Source organism: Panthera tigris, chromosome C1 (genome assembly GCF_018350195.1).
Source record: "Panthera tigris isolate Pti1 chromosome C1, P.tigris_Pti1_mat1.1, whole genome shotgun sequence".
NCBI classification, from domain to species: domain Eukaryota; kingdom Metazoa; phylum Chordata; class Mammalia; order Carnivora; family Felidae; genus Panthera; species Panthera tigris.
The window spans coordinates 178910641-178933002 of NC_056667.1; the positions used below are offsets into that span (position 1 = coordinate 178910641).

Here is a 22362-nt window from a genome sequence, read left to right on the forward strand (position 1 = left end):
ATTTCGAGGTACATTTACCCATTATGCTTTCTTATAAGCCACCCCTAACCCCTACAAAATTTGTTTTCTTCATGGCCATTTATTGTTTTGGCACATAGTATTTCCTCTTTTGGCAGTGATTTATTTTTTAAATTATCGTTACACAAAGGAAAGCATAATATTCATTAAGTGATTTTTTAAAATCTTTGTTCGACTTAATACATCTTTGTGTTTCCACGCCTGTGACCATTAAGATAGATGATAGAAGGGAGGGGAAAGCTTTGGAAACTTCTATATTTTATAAATTATAATGCCTATGTCCCCTTGCCTATTGTTAGGAGTGAATGAAAATTGAGATATGCCATCAAAATTAATACAAGTCCTGAAATCTGTCAGCCTTACTTTGCTTTACCGCCTTCTTTTTTGAGATAACATCTCTCAAGTGACACATTGTAATCCCACTCATATTCCCACAAAGATGTCTGTATTTCATCAGAGTATTATCTCTGTCCAAGGCTTGCCAAAATCACTTTGTACTTCCTGCAGTATATTGGAAATACTTTGCCCATTTGATCACCAGATGTAGTCAACTTAAATAGAGATCCTGGAGTTGTTTTATCTGAACTTTTTTGTTTGTTTTTTTGTTTGTTTTTTTCTTTCTAAGCCATTCTACCTATACTGGGAATCCCAACACTCTCCTGGCTGCTTGGGTCAAGATTATAATCAGGTAGGCAGTAGAATTTGTACAATACTTTGCTAGAGGGTTACTATAAAGTTCAATTGTCAAATCCTTTAGAGAAAAACATCTACAGACATAGCCTACAAAGTAAAAAACAGGGGTCCAGAAGGAAAAGATTAAGCAGAATACGCTGTAATACATTGTCCCTAGTTATGGAAAAGAGAGCCTGAATGAAAGAATGAAGACAGCTGATCCAGTCTCCTTTCCTTTTAAACGCACTAATGACAGATTTGACAAGCAGAAGAACTTTCAGATGGGATTTCTCAATAGGATGCACTTGTTGCCTAGAATTTCTTTTTTTCAAATGAGATAAAAGTGACATATAACACTGTATTGCTTTCAGGTATGCAACATATTTGATGTACGTATATATTACAAAATGATCACCACAATAATTCTAGTTAACATTAATCACATAGTAACACTATTTTTCTTGTGATGAGAACTTTTAAGATCTATTTTCTTAACTTCCAAATATTCAATAAGGTATTATTAACCAGAGTCACCACATTCTATGTTACAATCCCAGAAATCATGTTGTATCCAGAAGTTTGTATCTCTTGATCCCCCTCACTCATTTTGCACATCCCCACACCCCCACCACCAATCTGTTGCCTAGAATTTTTTGTGGGAGAAGTAGAAAACCCTGGGCTATATGAATTTATGGCACATGGCTCCTTGGAAAACATCACGTAAAATATGAAATGAACTGAGTATAAAACAGAAAAGTCATGAAGAGATGACTCTCTTGCATACAAGTGAAGTGAATCGAATATATGGCTTAGAGATCTCATGTATTAGTTTTCTGTTGCTGTAAAAAAAAACCTATCAAAACTTAGTTGCTTAACAACACAAAGTTTTTAAACTTACATTTTTGTAGGTCAGAAATCCGATACAGCTCTCACGGGGTTAAGATTAAGGAGTCAGCACAGCTGCATTACTTTCCGAAAGCCCTAGGAAAGAATCTGATCTATTGTCCAGCAGTCCCCAGAAGCTGCCCGCATTAGCTCCTGGTTCCTCTTCCTCCATATTCTCTATGATCTCTGCACCCTTCTTCTTCCATTTTTAAGACCCTTTTGTGGTTACATTGAGTCCACCTGGGTAATCCAGCCTAATCTCCATACCTTAAAGTCAACTTGTCAAGAGCTCAGCTGAGCTGGAGGAAGAGCTGACCTGCCAGGTGTCAGAGTTGTCAATTAAAACCAATGAGCTAAAATAAAAGAGCATGTCCTTTAATCATGGTGGAAGCAAGGGTCTAAACCTGGAGAAACTGCAGACTTCTCTCCCTCCCATATCCCGCCATGGAATGGCATACCTGTGGAAACTAAGGTGGGTTAGCACAGATAGGGGGGTTGTCCTGCGGCCAAGGAATCCCCCAAACAAAAAGGTTCTGGCAATTTTATGCCATCGAGGCCCAGAGAAGAGAAAGGAGGGAGGGCTAGGAGTGAAAAAGTATTGGCTCAGAGTTGTAAAAAGTGTCCGTCCATAGTTTCCTCCTCCTCCTTGACAGAAGTACCTGAGGGAGTCTTTCCTCAAGAGAAGCCTTGAATTCAGGCATCTGGGATAAGAATGAAAAAAAAAAAAAAAAAAACAAGACAAAAAAAAACCCAAAATCAACATGGTCATCCAGAGGGGTCTGAGTTCTTGATTGCATTTCTTTTTGGAAACTGCAATGCACTGGCTGTGAGTCAACTTTGTAATCACCTATGATTGACTCTGAAAAATTACACACAGGTTTTTTGGATGGGAACCAGATATCTTAGAGCTGATTCATAGTCTTGTTTCCATCTATAACAGTAATTCCCCCTTTCTGTGTTATCTATCAAATTCACAGGTTCTAGGATTTAGGATGCAGACACCTTTGGGGGCCCATTATTCTGCCTACCATACTAACATGTAAATCTGGACGAGGACAGTATGGCAGGCAGAAATACATACTAAAAGAATATAGCAGATGTTAATGAAATTGATGTAATGAGAAACAGTCCTGAAAATCAACAAAGTCAAAAGTTAATTCTTTGTAAAAGTCAACAAAATGACACAACTATCTAGATTGATCAAGAAAAAAAAGATAAATTGTTAAAATCAGGAATCCAGGAGGAAAATCATGCTCAATCTACAGGAATAAAACAATTATAAGAGAATACAGTGAAAAACTTCATGCCAACCAATTTGATTTCTATATAACTTACTAATTTATATTGTTGGTTCTGTTTTGGATGAAATGGACAAATTACTAGAAAGACAGACTACCACCACTGACTCAGGAGAAAAGCTAAATAGACCTATGACAGGAAAAGATAATGGATCATAAATTTCTAATCTTCCCACAAAGAAAAACTTAGGCTCAAAAGGCTTCATTTGTGAACTTTGCCAAACATAAGGATGGAGCAACATTTCCCAACTCATTCTATGTGATCACTATTATACTGATACCAAACTGGAAAAAAATCGTTGTACACAAAATAAGAAAACGCAGATCAATATCATGAATAAAGACACAAAAATTCTCAACGAACTATCAAACTAACCCAGCAACAAATTAAAACAAGAAATATGCAACATAACTTATTTGTTCCAAGAATGCAAGGTTATTTTACCATTTGAAAAATCAATGTGCTACAACATATCATTAGAATATAGGCCAACACCTCCATGATTATCTTTTTTTTTAACTTTTTAAATGTCTATTTATTTTTGAGAGAGAGAGTAGAGAGAGTTGTGTGTGTAAGCCAGGCAGGGGCAGAGAGTCAGAGGGAGACACAGAATCTGAAGCAGGCTCCAGGCTCTAAGCTACCAGCACAGAGCCCGCTGCAGGGCTGAAACTCATGAACTTGGGGATCATGACCTGAGGTGAAGTCGGACGCTTAACCAACTGAGCCACCCAGGGGCCTGCTCATGACTATCTTAATAGATGAAGAAGAAGGATTTGCCAAATTCTATACCCTTTTATAATTTAAAACATCCAATAAACTAGGAATTCAAAGGAACTTATTTGACCTGATAAAAGGACCTATGAAATTTCCACAACTAAAATTATTCTAAATGATATAAGACTGAAGGCTTTTTCCTAATATCATAACAAAACAAGGATGCATTTCCATTAACATTGTACTGCAGGTTTCAGCCAGATAAGTTAGGCAGAAAATGAAATAAAAGGCAGCCATAGTGGATAGAAAAAATAAAACTATCTCTATTTGCAGATGAAATGATCTTATATATAGAAAATTATAAGGAAACTACTAAAATACCATTTAAAAATAAGCAAATTCAGTGAGGTTACAGAATATAAGATCAAGGTAAGAAATTAATTGTATCTATACACCAACAATGGACAATCCAAAAATGAAATTAAGCCAGCATTCCCATTCTCAATAACATCAAAAGTAAGTTTTAAAAAATTTAAGAATTATTAAATTAAATTTAACAAAATAAGTGAAAATTCATCCTGTGACCATCACAACACAATGTTGAAAAAAAATTAAAGAAGACCTAACTAAATGGTAGGACACCCTTGTTCTTTCATTCTGAAAGATTGAATATTGTTAAGAAAACAACGTTCCATAAATAGATCTAGAGATTCAATGTGATCCCCATCAAAATCTCAGCTGGCTTCTTCACAGACTGGACAAGCTAACTTCATTCTAAAATATATATGGAATTGCAAGATACCCTAAATAGCCAAAATAATTTGGAAAAGGAAGCACAAAGTTGAAAGACTCCTAGTTCTTAATTTCAAAATTGACTACAAAGGTATGGTACTGGCCTCAAGATAGACAAACAGTTTAATGGAATAGAATTGAACATCTAGAAATAAACTATCACATTTACAGAAAATAAATTTTTGACACAGATTCTGTGGCTATTCAATAGAAAAAAATCTTTTCAGTAAACGATGCTTTGAAAATTATATATCTGCACATGAAAGAATGAAGTTGCACCCCTTCCTTACTCCACTTACTAGTATTAACTCAAAGCGAATCTGGGCGTAAATATAAGAACTAAAACTATAAAACATTTAGAAGACAATATAGGAGTAAGTCTTTGTGATTTTGAATTAAGAATATCCTCCTTGACTATGACACCAAAACTACATGCAAAAAAAAAAACAAAAACAGGTAAACTGGAATTCATCAAAATAAATTTATTTTTCCTGCAAAAGACATCATTAAGAAAGTACAAAGACAAATCATAACATTGGAAATAAAAGTGTTTGCAATCATACATCTAATAAGAGGACTGTATCAATAATACCTAAATAATATAACTCAAAATACATAAAAACAAATAATGCAATGAAAAATGGTAAGGGCATGAACAGACATTTGTCCTAAGAGTATATTCAAATGGCCAATAAGCACATGAACAGATGCTGAATATCATTAACTATCAGGGAAATGTAAATCTAAAACAAAATGAAATACCATTTCACTCCCACTAGGATGACTACAATCAAAAAGTCAAATAATAATAAGTACTCACAAGGATGTGGCGTAAATGGAATCCTCATATACTGACGATGGGAATGTAAAGTGATGTAGCTGTTTTGAAAAACAATCTAGCTGTTTTCAAAAGATTAAACAGAGTTACCATATGTCCCAGCAATTCTATTCCTATGTATATATTGAAGAGAAATGGGAACATATGTTCACACAAAAGCTTGTAAAATATGTTCATAGCTACAATAGTCATAGTAGCCAAATGGCGGAAATGGTCCAAATGTCCATTACTTGTTCAATGGGTAAACAAAATGTGGTATGTCCATGCATGGAATATTACTCAGCAATAAGAAAGAGAGAGATACTAATACATGCTATGACATGAATGAACCTAGAAAAAATAATGAACGCCAAATAAAAGTAGCCAGTCACAAATTACCACAGTTATTTAGTCCCATTTATTTGAGTTTCAAATAGGCAAATTATAAGAGAACAAAAATAGATTAGTAGTTGCCTACAGCTGAAATAGTTTGAGGGAAAATGGGAGTGACTGATTATGCATATGGGGTTCCTTATGGAGAAAGACATAAATATTTTAAAATTGAATGTTATTTATGATTGTCCAACTCTGTGAATATACTAAAACTACTGAATTGTATAATTTAAGTAGAAAAAATTATTGGTTTGTGAATTATATCTCAATGTCAAATAAGAAAAAAAACTATTACCAACTAACTGTGCATTAAAGTGACCTGTGTCACTTCTGGGCTAAAGCATTTGATGCCAGTGCAAAATCCACTTATGTGTTCTTAATTATGTATTGATCAGTGAACTGATTAGCAATAATACTATGCAATAACCCAATGTCGAAGTTTTCATATAAAGATATTTGCTTTCCGTTTGCTGAAACTATGAGCCAGTGCGAGATCAGCTAGGCTTGCATGTTCTTTGCTTTCAGTCTGGAAGCACATAATGAAAGGACGACAGCTCCTGGGGAATGCTTTTTAATAAAGATGGCAGGAGAGCAAAGGGCCCTGCCAAACTGCCAAAGTACCCGGCAGGCCCATCCTTTATTGACTTTTGCCAATATTCTTTTGGCTAACACAAGTCACATAGGCCAAGTTCAGTATTAGTAGGGCCAAGTAATCTAGTACACAGGAGGGAAGGAGAGCACATATATTGGCTTAAAATGATAAAGTCCTCCATGCTGTGTTACATAATTGTGAGGGGTCTTGTGTTGGTATGATGGAGGTGCGAGATTGAAGCAGACTCCCTTGCTGTGCATAGAAAACTGCTGCCTTGAGGACCTGCTGGAACCTACGTGTTAATTAAATCTTTACTGTGCTAAGCCACTGAAATTTAGCCTATTCTAACGAATACAAACATTTTTCTTCTAATTTAATTCTTCTTCTTGAGATTCCTCTCTGTAATAATTACTTTCCAAAACCTGGACACAAAATATTGGAATATGCTCAAAACATACTTTTTTTTTCTTTATTTATCTTCCTCAAATCTAACCAATTGATAATGCTCGGGTTCCATTTACAAAATGTACCTTATTCTGACTCCTTTCTTTCCTTTTCATTCTTGTATCTTACTAGTGGTCCTTACTTTTTCTGCTAATAATTATGGCTAACATTTATTGAACACTTATTCAATGTTAGAGACTGTCGTAATTATATGCATTAAATGAGCATTATTTTAATTAGACTTCAGATATGAAATTTTATCTCTCAAAATTTCAGTGTAAATAAATTTTACAGATAAAGGTTCCAAAATGCACCAAACAATGCCAATTAAATAAACTCAACTTTTTTATTGCAGCAAACAAAGTCTACTATGAATATATGCTAAGCTACCTTCCACTCTGCCCCACATTACATTGCTGATCTCTCATTTGATACTGTTATTCCTGATTTATTTCTCCTAAGTTTTCGTCAAGATGGTCACTATGACTGAAATATAGCAGATTCATGACTACTTAGCATGAAAATGTAATTCACATTTCTACTGTTGTGTAAACTACATATGCTTTTTATTTTCTTTCTTTTCTTCCTACACCCTCTTCTTTCTAACTCATTCCATCTTTCACAAGGCAGTCTTTAAAACGTGATACTTTTCCCATGTTATTGATACATAATTGACAAATAGCACTGTATAAGTTAAAAAAGTAATTTTTCTGATAGTGTTCCATAGGCATGAGCTTTGTGTTCTCCCACTAGTGTAGCTCCAGCCACAGTGAGAACCATAAAAACAAAAAAACACTAAATCCAAAGATAACCTAGAAATAGTGACTTAACCAATCATTTTACATAATTTACTGTGGAAGATATTAAGTGGAAAACTGTCAAATGTAATGTTCATCCTCCGTTTCTTACCACTTTTTGGTGTAGGTACAAATAAGCAGTAAAAAGAGTAAATGGAGGCATACATAGAAGGCAAAATGAACTAATTCACAGATGTGATAATTAGACTCTGAGTAACTGAGAAGTGAATGAAAATAGTGGCTAAAATTGCAATCAAGAGGATAGTAAATGACATCTGAAGATAACTAATCTTTACACATAATATTTTAACAACATATTTTTTCCTATGAACCACTGAGTCCAAGATTTCCCCCCCAAACCCATTATACACACACACACACACACACACACACACACACACACACACACACACATCTATACAAATGAAGAGTTCAGAAGCTTTTTTGACTCATTAGGGTCTCCAATAAAATAATGCATGAGAGCATGATGAGTAGTCCTTATATGGAGTGAAAAATTTATGAGCATCATCCCCTTAGGTGATAAGCTGTGACTCTTAAAAATTAACTCTTTATTCTTGCTAGAATAATGAATAAAATATGACTCTTTCAGGCATAGAGAATGGGTTCAAGCATCATTCTCTCGTGGTTAAGTAACGAGGTCATAGCTTATGAAATCTTTTCACTGGGTTCCATAAAATATTATAATTGTTCTGCCTCTGCTCAACAATTTATTCATTCTGTGAGACCGATGAGAATAACAAGGAGTAGAGATAAATTAAATACATAGTCCCAGAGACTACATTTGTGCTAGTGTTTTGAAAGCATGAGAGCAGGACTGGCCCAAGAAAAACTGATGAAGTAGGTAAAGTTTTTGTCTTCATCATCATTTTAAGTATTATTTTCTGCATGTTTTCTGCACTATAGCAGTTGTTTAAATGTAGATCTTACAAATTGTAGATATATACATATGTGTGTATAATACTATTTTGTACACTTTACTTGTAAACTATATTTTAAAGAAAACCTGTCACCATGTTTCCACTTTTACCCAGAGAACTATCCTTTCCATGAAGTTCCATAGCTCCATGCTCATACCTATGATAGCATCCATTCTATTCCTCTGTAAATGCCTAATTTTATGTATCTCCCCAACAACGCACTATGAGCTTCACGAGAGGCAAGGGATGTCATGTATCACATCCCCAAATTCTAACATGGTGTCATTCATTTAATAAGTAATAGTATATGTTAAAAAAAAGAGCTGTACAAACATACTTTAAAAAGGTACCTTTAAACATATAAAACACAATTGAGAACATCAAGTACAAAAAGGGTTGCCTCTCTGACCTTTTCCATAAAATATAATAAAGTAAAATCAGTCTAAATCATTAATGAATATTTTAGCCTAGAATTATTGCTTGTAAATTGGTTGCTATAAAAATAAAGGCCGACTCTCAACATTTATCCATAATATTTTCAAATGAAAGCCAATGTTATCTAAAATTCATGAAGAATCTAAGAATTTTCAATTTCTAACCTAGGAGGATAGCCTTTTTTTTTTTTTCTAATTGTGTAAGAATACTTAGTTTGAGACTTACCCTTTTAACAAATGTTTAAGAACACACTACAGCATTGTTAAGTGTAGGCACAATATTGTCAAGCATATGTCTACAGTTTATTGTTCCTATATGAGGTATTTAAAATGGTCAAACTCATAAAAATAGAGAATAGGGAGGTGCCTGGGTGGCTCAGTCAGTTAAGCGTCTGACTTCAGCTCAGGTCATCATCTTGCAGTTGGTGGGTTTGAGCCCTGCATCGTGTTCTGTGCTTACGTCTCAGAGTCTGAAGCTTGTTTGGATTCTGTGTCTCCTTCTCTCTCTGCTCCTCCCCTGCTCATTCTCTCTCTCTCTCTCTCTCTCTCTCCCTCTCTCTCTCTCTCAAAAAATAAATAAATAAACATTTTAAAATTAAAAAAAAAGAAATAGAGTATAAAATTTTATGTTTTGTAATACTTCTCCCAGATAGCTTCAAAACCTTATATTATCTTTATCTGGTTCCACATCCCTGTAAATGTCTACTCCATTACTGATTCTCCCTGAAATACACATATAGTCTCCTAGCTTTGCCCTTTATAATGGCCCTCTCAATATGCCCTTCATAATGGTTCACCATAACCATTATGAAAGTCAAAAATGGGATACTAAATAAATATTCACTACACTACATATATCCATTTCTAGCTTTATTTTGACTACCAAATTAGTTATGAGTTTATTGTTTACTTTTTCTCTGCTATCCCTGGCTTAGATTTAAGGCAGCCCAAAACCTGGAAGAGGGAACTAGGGCATGGACAAAGAGCTCCAGGGTAAGTCGTCTAGTTCTGTCTATCCATTTCTATCTACCACTTTATGCTAAGTCCACATTATTTTATGCTTTCTAACTAGAGTATTGATATTCTCTTAAGCCACTTTCTCTTGAATACTGCTTACAAAATTCTTTAATTATTACCAACTTTCTGTAAAATAACATGCTAATGAATATTCACCACAACAAAATGAAGTTCAGATTACCAGGTAGCATTTAAGTCCTCCATACTCTCACTTCTATCAATTCTCAGCCATGTTCCCCTTTTATCCATACTAATAACTCTCTTCACCAGGTTCCTTTGAAAGCACTACTTCCTCCTTTATGACTATGTAATTATAGCCATTCTGTAAGGCCTCTCTCCATTGAAGTTTTTGTGGTACCCCCACATATTTAGGGCATTTATTGTCAGCCCCAGCTATATGGAATTTTTACATGCTCTTTGTTTTAGATTGATTATTTGTTTAAATGCCATGTTTTCCAATCTGGATTTGAGACCATCAAAAATGAGAATAATATGGTATACTTCCAGAAGATACGCATGTATTTCAGAGTACTGCACATACATTACTCATTTAATATAGCATATATGGTGGTGTAAATTCAGAATTTGCACACTATTTGCATACTTTTATAGGAATTATTATACAACTAAAATAAGAGTGCAAAGTAAAGAACAAATGTTGGCTTTTTTTTTCTTTTTTCTTTTTTTTTGGAAGTGAGAGAGAGTGCACATAAGCAAGCAGAGGAAGGGCAGAGAGAGAGGGTGAGAATCCCAAGCAAGCTCCATACTCAGTGCAGAGCCCAAGGCAGGGTTTGATCTCACCAACCCAAGATCATGCCCTGAGCTGAAATCAAGAGTCATATGCTTAACTGATTGAGCCACCCAGGTGCTCAAAGGTTAGCTTTGAAGTTAAGTAAACTCGAATTCAAATCTACCATTAACATATTTATGTGAGCTTGAAATAATAATTAAGGTCATATATTTATGTAACTTTGCATCGATTAAGATTCCTGAGACTGTTTTGTCATCTTAAAATGGATATAATAACACCAATTTTTCAAGTCATTATGAGGGTAAAAGCAGCAAAGTTAGATCATGCATAAGAGTTCCTGGATACTCCCTTGAGTAATGGAAGGAAGGAAGGACGGATGGAAGGAAAGAAGGAAGGAAGGAAGAAAAAAGGAAAGAAATATTGTTATATTTTTAAATTCATTTTGATATATTTGCAGTGTGGAAATGAGGGGCTTTTAATTTTATATTAAATAAGTTGCTAGAATTTGACATTTAACAACTACTAGACTAACATCAAAAAATTCTATGAAATGATTATAGTTATTTGATTTTGTGGCATCAGTTTTGCAAAAGATTAGACTTTATTTAAAAAGTTTATTTTAACTGTTAGGCAAGTTAAAATCCTAATTGCTGTTCAGCACTTGGGAAGCTAGTCTAAAAAATAGACTAACCCAAAATGACTAAAAGCCACCTTTGTGTAGAATTTGACTCATTTGAACTTATATTTTACTCTATATATGTGGCTTCTCAAGTCTCACACACATTGTGCAAAAAGCAATAACTTGCATTGACATTATCTATACTATGTATGTCTTTATTCAATTACATCCCACCTGAAGCATTTTTTTTTCTACACGACATCGATTTGGTTGTTTTTCAAACTTTCTTCATTTTTTCCCTTCAATTCTCTTTAATTCCAGATGGTACATCAAGATGTCTTTACTGACCATATTGTAATAAAAACCCTCACAGACAAGGAGAATAGATCTTTATGTTTACAGAAGAAAAATCCAGTGATAAACTAGAATGCCAGAGGAACAATTCTTTAAATATACCCAGAGCACTGGTGTTGGCAATTTGTTGGTAATCTACCTTACTTGAAGATGCTTTGATCCTGATATGAATGAATTTCAGGTCACATTTTCAGTTCTGAGAGGCAGATTCCTAGGGAAGATAAAAAAAAAATTAGAAATCAACAGACCTTGATCTGAAACCTGACGCTGACATTCGCTAGTTTTATGAGTTTTGAGTAGGCTGCTTAATCTTTTAGCCCTCAGACTATGCATCTATAAAACAATGGGATAGAATTGCAACAGTATTATGGGGATTAAAAGTATTGCATATGATACCACTGTGTTGTCTAGCACTAATTCTCAAAGACAAAGAATCTTCTGATTTAAATAACTTTTACAGAAATCAAAATTTTAGGGCAAATATTAAATTTGCTGGGTGGATTATATATTATATGTATGTATATTATATATATGGCTTATTATCAACATTTTATTACCAATTTGTACATAATTTTGCTATTTTAATAACCAGTAACATCCACAAAGTGAAGTAAATTATAGCTTATAAAAATGTATCTTAGTGACATATATGCCAACAGAAAACAAAAGATTTGATGTAATATGAACAGATGTTTTTGTAATGCATAAAGGATTTAAATAAGTTTATTCTCAAAAATCTTGAGCACACAGTTAATGTAATTAGTGTGCACCACACAGGAATTTGCATTGGCCCATCACACACATTTGACAAATGGTGATGGTTTGCAGCTAGAATAAGCAAAGTTGTTTTATATTTGTCATACATGAGTTTAATGGTTGGCTCATCTTACTTTATTGGAAATCCATTGTAATCTATACATAATGGATATAAAGTGCGTCCAGGAAATGTTTTCCGATCAGAAGCTCTAAGAAGCTGTACCCTAAGGATTTAAATATATTACAACACAAAGTAAGCTGCAATTTAATCATTCAATGGGTTAGGAAGCTTCCAGAAACAATATCTAACAAGCCATCAGTGCTGAGATAAGAGAACAGACACTGTAGTATATAAATATTTGACTCTCAATATGTGATTCTCCATATGTATGAAACTAGCAATGTAATGGGAGTATCAATTAATTTTGTCTTGTCTATTATCATTTTTACTAGTGCAAATTCCAAATAGAACTGGGTGAAATGCACAAAATAAGATATTTTGCTAAGAACGCAGATTGAAATAATACAAATACCAATATGCATGCAGTGATATTATTTATAAAGGTAAACACAATGGAAAAGATGTTTTTAATTTCAAGTCCTGAAATCATTAGTCTCCTAAATATCTAAATATTCATAGTTATTATCTTTGAAGAGTCATGTTAGATTATAATTTTTAAGTTCCATACACTTATTTAGACCTTAGGTATTGTCTTACCTAACATGTTCTTATTTTTTGATTTTTTTTTAGATTCAATGGTGATTTTGGATTCTTCAACTAACTGGAAAGATTTTAGCTGTATAAATTGAGGAGGCATCCCATTTGCTCAATTCTCCTCCATGCTGTCATGTAGTAGCACATTTAAATGCATCTCTTGGTGTTCCAATAAACTGTAATGAAGTCTGTAGTGCAGAGAAATCCATTATACTGAAAACAATGGTAAAAGTGAATTTTATGTACCAGGGAGTGCATTTTACAAAAGAAAAAAAAAAAAACAAAAACAAAGACAAATTCACATCAGGTAAATTGATGATTTGTAAAGAGAAATTTTTAAGCACAGCAGCATTTATAATGGAAATTATTTCAACTGAAACACAATTATTGATTCTTCTGAAGGATTATCACGTAGAGGTTAACTACTTTGGGCTTAGCAGTCTTTTGTGACCACACAAATTGCAAAAAATTGGACTATAAAAATTTCCCACATGCTGAGTTACCTAAAAGTTGACATTTTAGTTTTCTTACTTTAAAACAATGATGAGAATGTTATTAACTGCTTTGGTGTTTAATGGCTTCCCTTTGCTACAGCATATTTTCTTAAACTGATGTATGATGTTGCATGACCACCCCACCTTCTGTCAGTCCAGCTCCTTTATACCTCATCCTTCAGACTCAGAATACAAAATTCTGAAAGTTCCCTGTACACAATCCTGGTTTGTGCCTCCAAGCTTTTATTCCTTTCAACTGCTTCTTTTTGTATTTGATCATTGTACTGCGCCACAGATACAAAATGAAACCTCATCCAGTCATCATTGTTTTATTATAAGATTCCTTCCTTCCCCTCTTTAATCCTCAAAAACATAAGTATATTTGTACTTGTGCACACGTCTGTTACTATTCTCACCTTACACAATGACATTTTTAGAATCCACTAGGCTATGGATTCCTTAGGGCATGCTTATTTATTTTTGTGCACCCACTACCTGATATTTGGAAGGTACTCATTTGTTAAACCTTTGAAAGGAATGATTCTTTTATCTATATAATTCCACCTTTTTTCTTCAGTGAAGGTTTTCCCCTCAGTTTTGTGTTATTTTTTTTATTTCTTTTATCACTTACCCTACTTAATATTATTTAATCATTTAATCTTATTTACATATCACTTAGAAATAAGTTAATATGTTAGACAATAAATTTAGAGTAATAGTAAAGATGAATTTTGTGAAATTAACCATTTCTAAAATTTTGAGAGTATTTTAGTTAAAAATATTTTGGTCCCGGGGGCACCTGGGTGGCTCAGTCGGTTAAGCGTCCGACTTCGGCTCAGGTCATGATCTCACTGTTCATGGGTTCAAGCCCCGCGTCAGGGTCTGTGCTGACAGCTCAGAGTCCAGAGCCTGTTTCAGATCCTGTGTCTCCCTCTCTCTCTGACCCTTCCCCCGTTCATGCTCTGTCTCTGTCTCAAAAATAAATAAACGTTAAAAATTTTAAAAAAATTTGGTCCCATATATGATACTAATACAGTATTATGAAACAGAATCTTTGAATATATATTCTGGTGACCAATCTATTTCTATTAAATCTATCAGCTTATACATGTGCAATTTTGGTGCTTTCAAAATGCCTCTATTCCTACATAGAGCAAGCATTCCCTATATCCTGGTAGTTTTTCAGCAATAAAAAACATGTATGTATAAGGTATAAATTTCATTTAATCTATTGTAGCTGTCTTAAATTACAAATTCATGAATCCAGATTAGTGAGATTTTGCCATAGGGCAGGTTTTACTTGTATGATATCGTGGGGGTATTCGCTAAAGATTAATGTAATTTTAAGAACTATAAAATTATACTGGAATAAATAATAGGCATAGAAAATTAAGGAGGTTGCTTTTGGAAGGAATCTGCGCCATTCAATGCATTCCTGCTAAAGATAAATTCCTGGCCACTCGGCTTTATTGAGTTGGAGGCTGGAAGAGAATAGATGATGGCAAATCCTGCGTGGAGAATGGGGACAGCCTACAATCAGGCCAGGCAGAAAAGTGTACTGCAGATAAACACTGAAACAAAGCATAGATTTATACCCATAGGCAGCAACTGTGGGAATTGGCAGCAGCAGGCATATCATGCTGTCAGAGGGTCATCGCAAATGGGATGGTTCCTTTGGAGCCCATGAATCATTCAGCATGTGAGGCAAAGAAGCTGCTTCTAAAGCAGCAGTTGATCGTGGCCTTGCAGTAGTAGCTACAGTGGCTGAGTACAGACCACATGTGGATGCTGAGTGGAAGAAACCTCAGGTAACAAATCAGTGGGAGCAGCACACACATAAATAGGAGAGTAGCACTGACAGTTCATTATTCATTCCAGGTATAAAGGAGAGCATTATGTGAAATATAATAAGGCACTTTTGAAATTCCCAAATAAGGTAATATTCAGTTTGCATATCCCGATCACATAATCTCCCTAAAGGTTGTTTGTCATATTTTTCCATTCCAAGACAAAATGTCCAAGAACTCGGGGACACAAAAGCTTTAAGGTAATGTTTGCTAGTAAACTTCCACAACTGTATCACAAATTATGTTTTCTCCAAAAAATTGGTGGCTCATCACTATATACTAAATGGCATGTGCACATAAAATGCCATTGACCCACTCTTTACACACAAGTTTATCAAGCAAAGCGAGTTTGTGTTAGGAACTTTCTGAACTCCAGAGACCATAATCACATAGTCTACAGAGTGTTTCCGTAATCAATTTCGCATTATAAAAGCAATTGTGGAATGGCTGTCAATGAGATTTATGAAAAAAATAATTGCTTCTCCCATGTATTTTTAAATTACACTTAGATTTAGGATATGGTCACATCATATGTTTTGAAAAACTCAGGAAGTATATGAAATATTTAGGAGAAAGCGATTACTTAGATTTAGTATATAGTCACCACTTGATAAATGTAAACACCGTAAAATATTTGCAATTACATTTGTGTGAAATTATCCATAATTAATATAACCGCTTGTTTACGGACTATTAAATACTTGACAGACTAAAACAGAAAACTTTACACTGAAATTTTAGCAGTCTTTGTCAATTGAGAAATGGACACAAACACATCCGTGAAATCATGTACATTCAATGTAAAGTGTGGGTCAATTTATAAAACATTATTTATATCTGCATTTTCTATATGTTTCATGCAAATATTGTATGTATTCTTCATATCAAGCAAGGGAGAAAACGTACCTCAGCATTTAATAAAAGTGTATTTAATGCAGATTAATGAATACCTATGAATTATGAGGTATTTGAGGACCAGATTAAGACAAAAAAAAAAAAAAGAAAGTTAATACTTTACAGAAGCTTGCTCACTCTTGAGACGAGCTCTGTTAATAGCTTTGCCATCTTGGCTTCACTCCTGCACTCACTTCAACCTTAGTTTCATTAGAGCAGACCTGGCCTGGTTCCCATCCATCACAGATGGTCAGGTCCTGGGCTCCAGTCACAGGGCCCCTTCCGTTGTTCTCCTTGGCCTAGGGTTGGTAGAGATCTTATTGTTGCTGATCACAAAGACCTTGTTTGGCTCTCTTACCAACTGTATAACCCATTTCCACTATTAAGTGACTTCTGTTAAAAATAGGTTGAGTAGCTTCTGAACTTTTTCCAAAATGAGTAAAACGATTTTCATCAAGGGCTATGCCACCTGTCATGAGAAAACACCAGTTATTTCTTACAAAGAGGCACCATAAACTTGACACACTGTTAGAATTGAAGCTTGACCACTAAATATCCAATCTGCTTATTTTACAAATGATGAAACTGAGGTAAATTAGAGTTCTATTTGCAATTATAGGATAAATCGTTGCCATCTGTCAGAGAGATAATTTTTTTTTTATTTGAAGTATATTCATTGAGTAGTAGAATCCAAGAATTTAGGACGTCATTTCTTAAAAGGTAGCTTCATTTCTAGGGGTGGACATGGAAGTAAAGTTAACCCTGGTAAAAAAAAAATTGTTCACAAGCAAGTTTAATTTTGGTATGCAGTAGTGCGCTAGGGAAAATTAAGATCTCAAGTTAATATTTCCAAAATAAAACTAAACAAATGAACAAAAAGGATGGCTTCAAAAGCCACAGCCCTGTGTGTACTATAGGCATTTAAAATTAATGGCTATATAAATTTGCAATATTTGGATATTTCATTAAATTTATGTTATAGAATAACCTGGCTGGAAGTGAAGACCAGAGGAAGTGCTATTACACTCAATTTTTCCCACAAAATTACATCCTATGTATAATGGCAGTTTATTCAGAGGGAGTGTATTGACTCTATAACCAAAAGTTCTGTTAGAACCATTATGGGAGGTTGTAATTTTGTATTCAGGGATTCTTTAATAGTGCTTATTGACCCATGAGAATGTAGTCATTATAACCTATAAAGATTTCTTCATCAGTGTAGTTACAGTTTTTTAAATGGGGAAAAATAGTGGACAAGGAATTAGAAGAACAGGTATTGACTATAGCTCCAGAAATTAGCAGAGATAAAAGCTTGAATAAGGCATTTAACCATGATTATCTTATCTGTGAACTGGAACTGAGGTCTATTCTGACAACACACAGAGGTGATACAAATATAAACTTAAAAATTATATATATATATATATATATACACACATACATATATATACATATATATAATTATACATGGAAAATATATAAAGTTATATATATTATGTATTATAATAATATAAGTTATATAGCTATTTAGAAGATTTTCTTAATTTTTTTTGAGTTGTACATTTATGATTTGTGAACTTTTTTTAATTGTATTTTTTATTTTTTAAAATTTACATCCAAATTAGCATATAGTACAACAATGATTTCAGGAGTAGATTCCTTAGTGTCCCTTACCCATTTAGCCCATCCCCCCTCCCACAACCCTTCCAGTAACCCTCAGTTTGTTCTCCATATTTATGAGTCTCTTATGTTTTGTATGTTATGTTATGTTTAAGGACTTTGTCTCTTAAAGTCCTCGTATGAGTGAAGTCATGATTTTTGTCTTTCTCTAATTTCACTTAACATAATACCCTCCAGTTCCATCCACGTAGTTGCAAATGGCAAGATTTCATTCTGTTTGATTGCTGAGTAATACTCCATTGTATGTGTATATATATACACTATATGTATATATATACTATATATATACTATGTGTATATATATATATATATATATATACACTTCTTTATCCATTCATCCATTGATGGACATTTGGGCTCTTACCATACTTTGGCTATTGTTGATATATAAACATTTGGGTGCATGTGTCCCTTCGAAACAGCATACCTGTATCCCTTGGATAAATACCTAGTAGTGCAATTGCTAGGTTGTAGGGTTGTTCTATTTTTAGCTTTTTGAGGAACCTCCATACTGTTTTCCAGAGTGGCTGCACAAGCTTGAATTCCCAGATATTCTTAATTTTTAAAGTTCCCATTGTATTTAGTGAATAGGTTTGGTATCTATATGATTTAAGTAAAACTTTAGACAGTAATTATAAATTTCTATATTTGTGCCCACTCTATGGAGGAACATTGATTGACTTACATTGATGTATTATCCTTATTTCCTTTATTAACAAAATGAAACAACAGAATTATGAAAAAGTAGACAACTAAAAGGATGACTGACTATTGAAATGGATGAATTGTGTTCAACATAGTAAATCACTATCAGATTTATGAGGAGTTAACTGGATTCTACTCATATACTCACTGGTTTCATCCAAACCTACTTCCTATGATTTGAGTAGTAATAGCTTGTCAGGACATACATACTGGACCTCAGTGTTAAAAGTGAATTTATATCTGGATGCCCATTCTTTATTTTTTTTTGTTTTTGCTAATTCATTTAATTTTTTATATTAAATTTATTGTCAAATTGGTTTCCATACAACACCCAGTGCTCATCCCAACAGGTGCCCTCCTCAATGCCCATCACCCACTTTCCCCTCCCTCCCACCTCCCATCAACCCTCAGTTTATTCTCAGTTTTTAAGAGTTTCTTATGGTTTGGCTCCCTCCCTCTCTAGCTTTCTTTTTTCCTTCCCCTCCCCCATGGTCTTCTGTTAAGTTTCTCAGGATCCACATAAGAGTGAAAACATATGGTATCTGTCTTTCTCTGTATGACTTATTTCACTTAGCATCACACTCTCCAGTTCCATCCATGTTGCTACAAAAGGCCATATTTCATTCTTTCTCATTGCCAAGTAGTATTCCATTGTGTATATAAACCAAAATTCCTTTATCCATTCATCAGTTGATGGACATTTAATGTGATATTTGAACAGGTATTATAGATGTGGTATTTGAACCCATATGTTTTAAACTGGTTATACACAGTTATTACCACCCATTTTATATCAGTTTGATACTGACACTTTAAACATCTCTTATATCTCCTTAACCTTTCTTATGTTTGACTCATTGATTTAAATAGTATAAAAGTTAAACAAGATATAACAAAAAAATTACAGTATATCCAATCCCTTTTCATATTTGAGCTGAAGATGAGATTGGCATTTCAAGGTAATTTTGCAATAATCATACTGTAGAAAATTGTTTCTATTTCTATACAGTAAAACTAGAAAGTTCAAATTTAGTGGGTATTCAGAAAGCGGTTGTACCATCATACTCTCCCACATTATATCCTCCAACAGTAAAGCTTCATGTGAACATAGATTGGTCAAAGGTCCAAAGTGATGGCCAATACAAAAGACCCAAATTAGAATGTCTGCCATATTTATGTGCTTTTACCCTAAGAATTTACAGTGTTTCTTTTTCCCAGGTTTACTGCTTTTCCAAAGAAAAGGAGGAAACAAAGGAACAAGGAAGGAGAAAGGTAAGTATAAAAAGTCAAGTCTAATTAAAACTACAATTCTTAAAAGATATTAACAACTGTATTATTTCAGTTTCTAATATGTGGGCCCTGTTAGCCAAATACAATGTAGTTAGAAACAGTTAAGGCAGGTACTCCTTCCTTAAGACATCTCATAGGAAATTATTTTCCTGTTGGATTTACTGTGATCAAATTCAAAAATCTTCAGATATGTTATTTTAATAAAAAATGGAGTAAAATAACCAGAAGAAAAGATAATAATTTGTTCAGCTATTTCACTGGACATATTTTTTTTTCTTTTTCTGTGGACTCCGGTATTCGCCAAAAGTAAGGAAAGAAGGTTCTGTTTTCAAGCAGATAATTAGATTAAGTAATGGGCCTCACTGATCTTAGAATGCTGATATTGATTCAGAAGTACCTATGATACAACACGAAAATAATGTATATATTGGGAAATGGAATAACACATGAGCTCATAAATTTAGCATAGCAAAAGAAAACAAAGTTTTAAATTTCAGTACGTCATTCTTTCAGGACTTTGGATATTAACTGTTTGCCTACTTTGAGAAGAGAATGAAATTTAAGCTGACTTTTCATTTTATAAATTTGAAAGTACATTATTAATCATCTATCTTTTAGGTTTAAAGAACACATATCATTTATATATTCTGTGTGAATTACTGATAAATAAAAGATCGTGGGGGCGCCTGGGTGGCTCAGTCGGTTAAGCGGCCGACTTCGGCTCAGGTCATGATCTCGCGGTCCGTGAGTTCGAGCCCCATGTCGGGCTCTGTGCTGACAGCTCAGAGCCTGGAGCCTGTTTCAGATTCTGTGTCTCCCTCCCTCTCTGACCCTCCCCCGTTCACGCTCTGTCTCTCTCTGTCTCAAAAATAAATAAACGTTAAAGAAAAAAAAAAAAGATCGTGAAGACTTACGGATTATATTGCATTTAAAACTTTTCCTTTTTTCAGACACAACTAATAGCTTGAAAATACAATAAGGACTTGGTTATTGCTTCAGATATAGTAACCGTGAATCCAAAAAGAACACAGAATATAATTTTTTTTGGTTTACATTTTGTTTAGACTCTTCTAAACAACAAACACTGTTTTAATATAGGTTGGTAATTTTTTTAAAAGCTTCATATCTAACTAGTTTCTGCAAAAACATCGAAGATAATGGATATTATTGAATATATATCTCCACATTTACCAAAATAATTTTATGAATTTATTATGTTTTCGTTATTCATTCACTTACAAATACATATCAAATTCTCACATGCTTACTCAGACCACATACAGTTCTTGGATATGGGAATAAAATATTAAATAAAACAGACAAAAGTCCTTGCCCTCATATGGACAAAAGTTCTTGTCAGAGAGCAGGTAATGACACTTTGAAGAAAAATAAAGACGGGGAGTATTGGGAATCCTATTTTAAAGTGTTTAGGTGGTGAAATTTGAGGAGGTGAGAATATAAAGACTTAGAATAAATTATGGCAGAAAATTTTCATTGCCATTGCTTAGCGGAAGTAACAAATTGATAACATCAAAAACATTCATCCAAACCCATTGAGGTTGCCTTTGATGGAACGAACTGATAGCTATATTTACTCTAATTTTGAGCACTTCATCCTACTCCATCCAAATGGAATCAAGTTAATTCCATTTCGGTGCCATGGATTATAATTTTTGTTTATAAAATTAGGCATTTCCCCCTAAAATATTTAATTTGACTGCCATTGAGATGGTAAAAAACAAAATCTTTTTAAGAAAAAATCCCTTAATTTTACACACCCATTATTTATTTATTTTATAGTTTATTTATTTATTTATTTTGAGAGAGAGAGAGAGAGAGAGACAGACAGACAGTATAAGATCTGGGGAAGGACAGAGAGAGAGGGAGATAAAGAGGGAGAGAGAGAGAATCCCAAGCAGACTCCAGGCTGTTAGCGCAGAGCCCGATATGGGGCTTGAACTCACAAACGATAAGATCATGACCTGTGACAAAACCAAGAGTCAGATGTTTTACTGACACCCAGGCACCCCACTGACCCATAATTTAAAAAATAAATAACATTATAGTTTAATTACATTTTAAATAAATCAATATCACTGATTCGTTATGATAAATTGAAAGTATGACCAGTCATATCAATTTCCTAGGCAAACTGAGTTATTTTCAACTTTCCATACCCCAAAATAAATATGATAGGCTAATTTTGTTAACGATTCCTTTTTAATTTCTACTTCTTTAATTTGTACTTCTTTACCTTTCTTCAAACTTCATGGAGAAAATTGGTAGAGAGAATGTAACGATTAGGTAAAAGACATTTAGATGAATGTAAACAAATATGTGTCTGTGTGTGTGCGTGTGTGTGTATTAATCTGGATAGCCAGTTTCCACACTAAGTCTTTTGGGGAAAAAATGGAAATATTTTGGCTCATTTTCTTTTATTAAATG

The 22362-nt window shown here is 33.9% G+C and overlaps 1 long non-coding RNA gene across 1 annotated transcript; it reads left to right on the top strand.

Moving 5' to 3' along the window:
- Positions 1–641: 641 nt before the first annotated feature.
- On the top strand, positions 642–13219 carry LOC122241405. Its single transcript, XR_006221519.1, has 3 exons — positions 642–706; positions 9731–9788; positions 13044–13219. It is a non-coding gene; the product is annotated as an uncharacterized LOC122241405 (long non-coding RNA).
- Positions 13220–22362: the final 9143 nt, after the last annotated feature.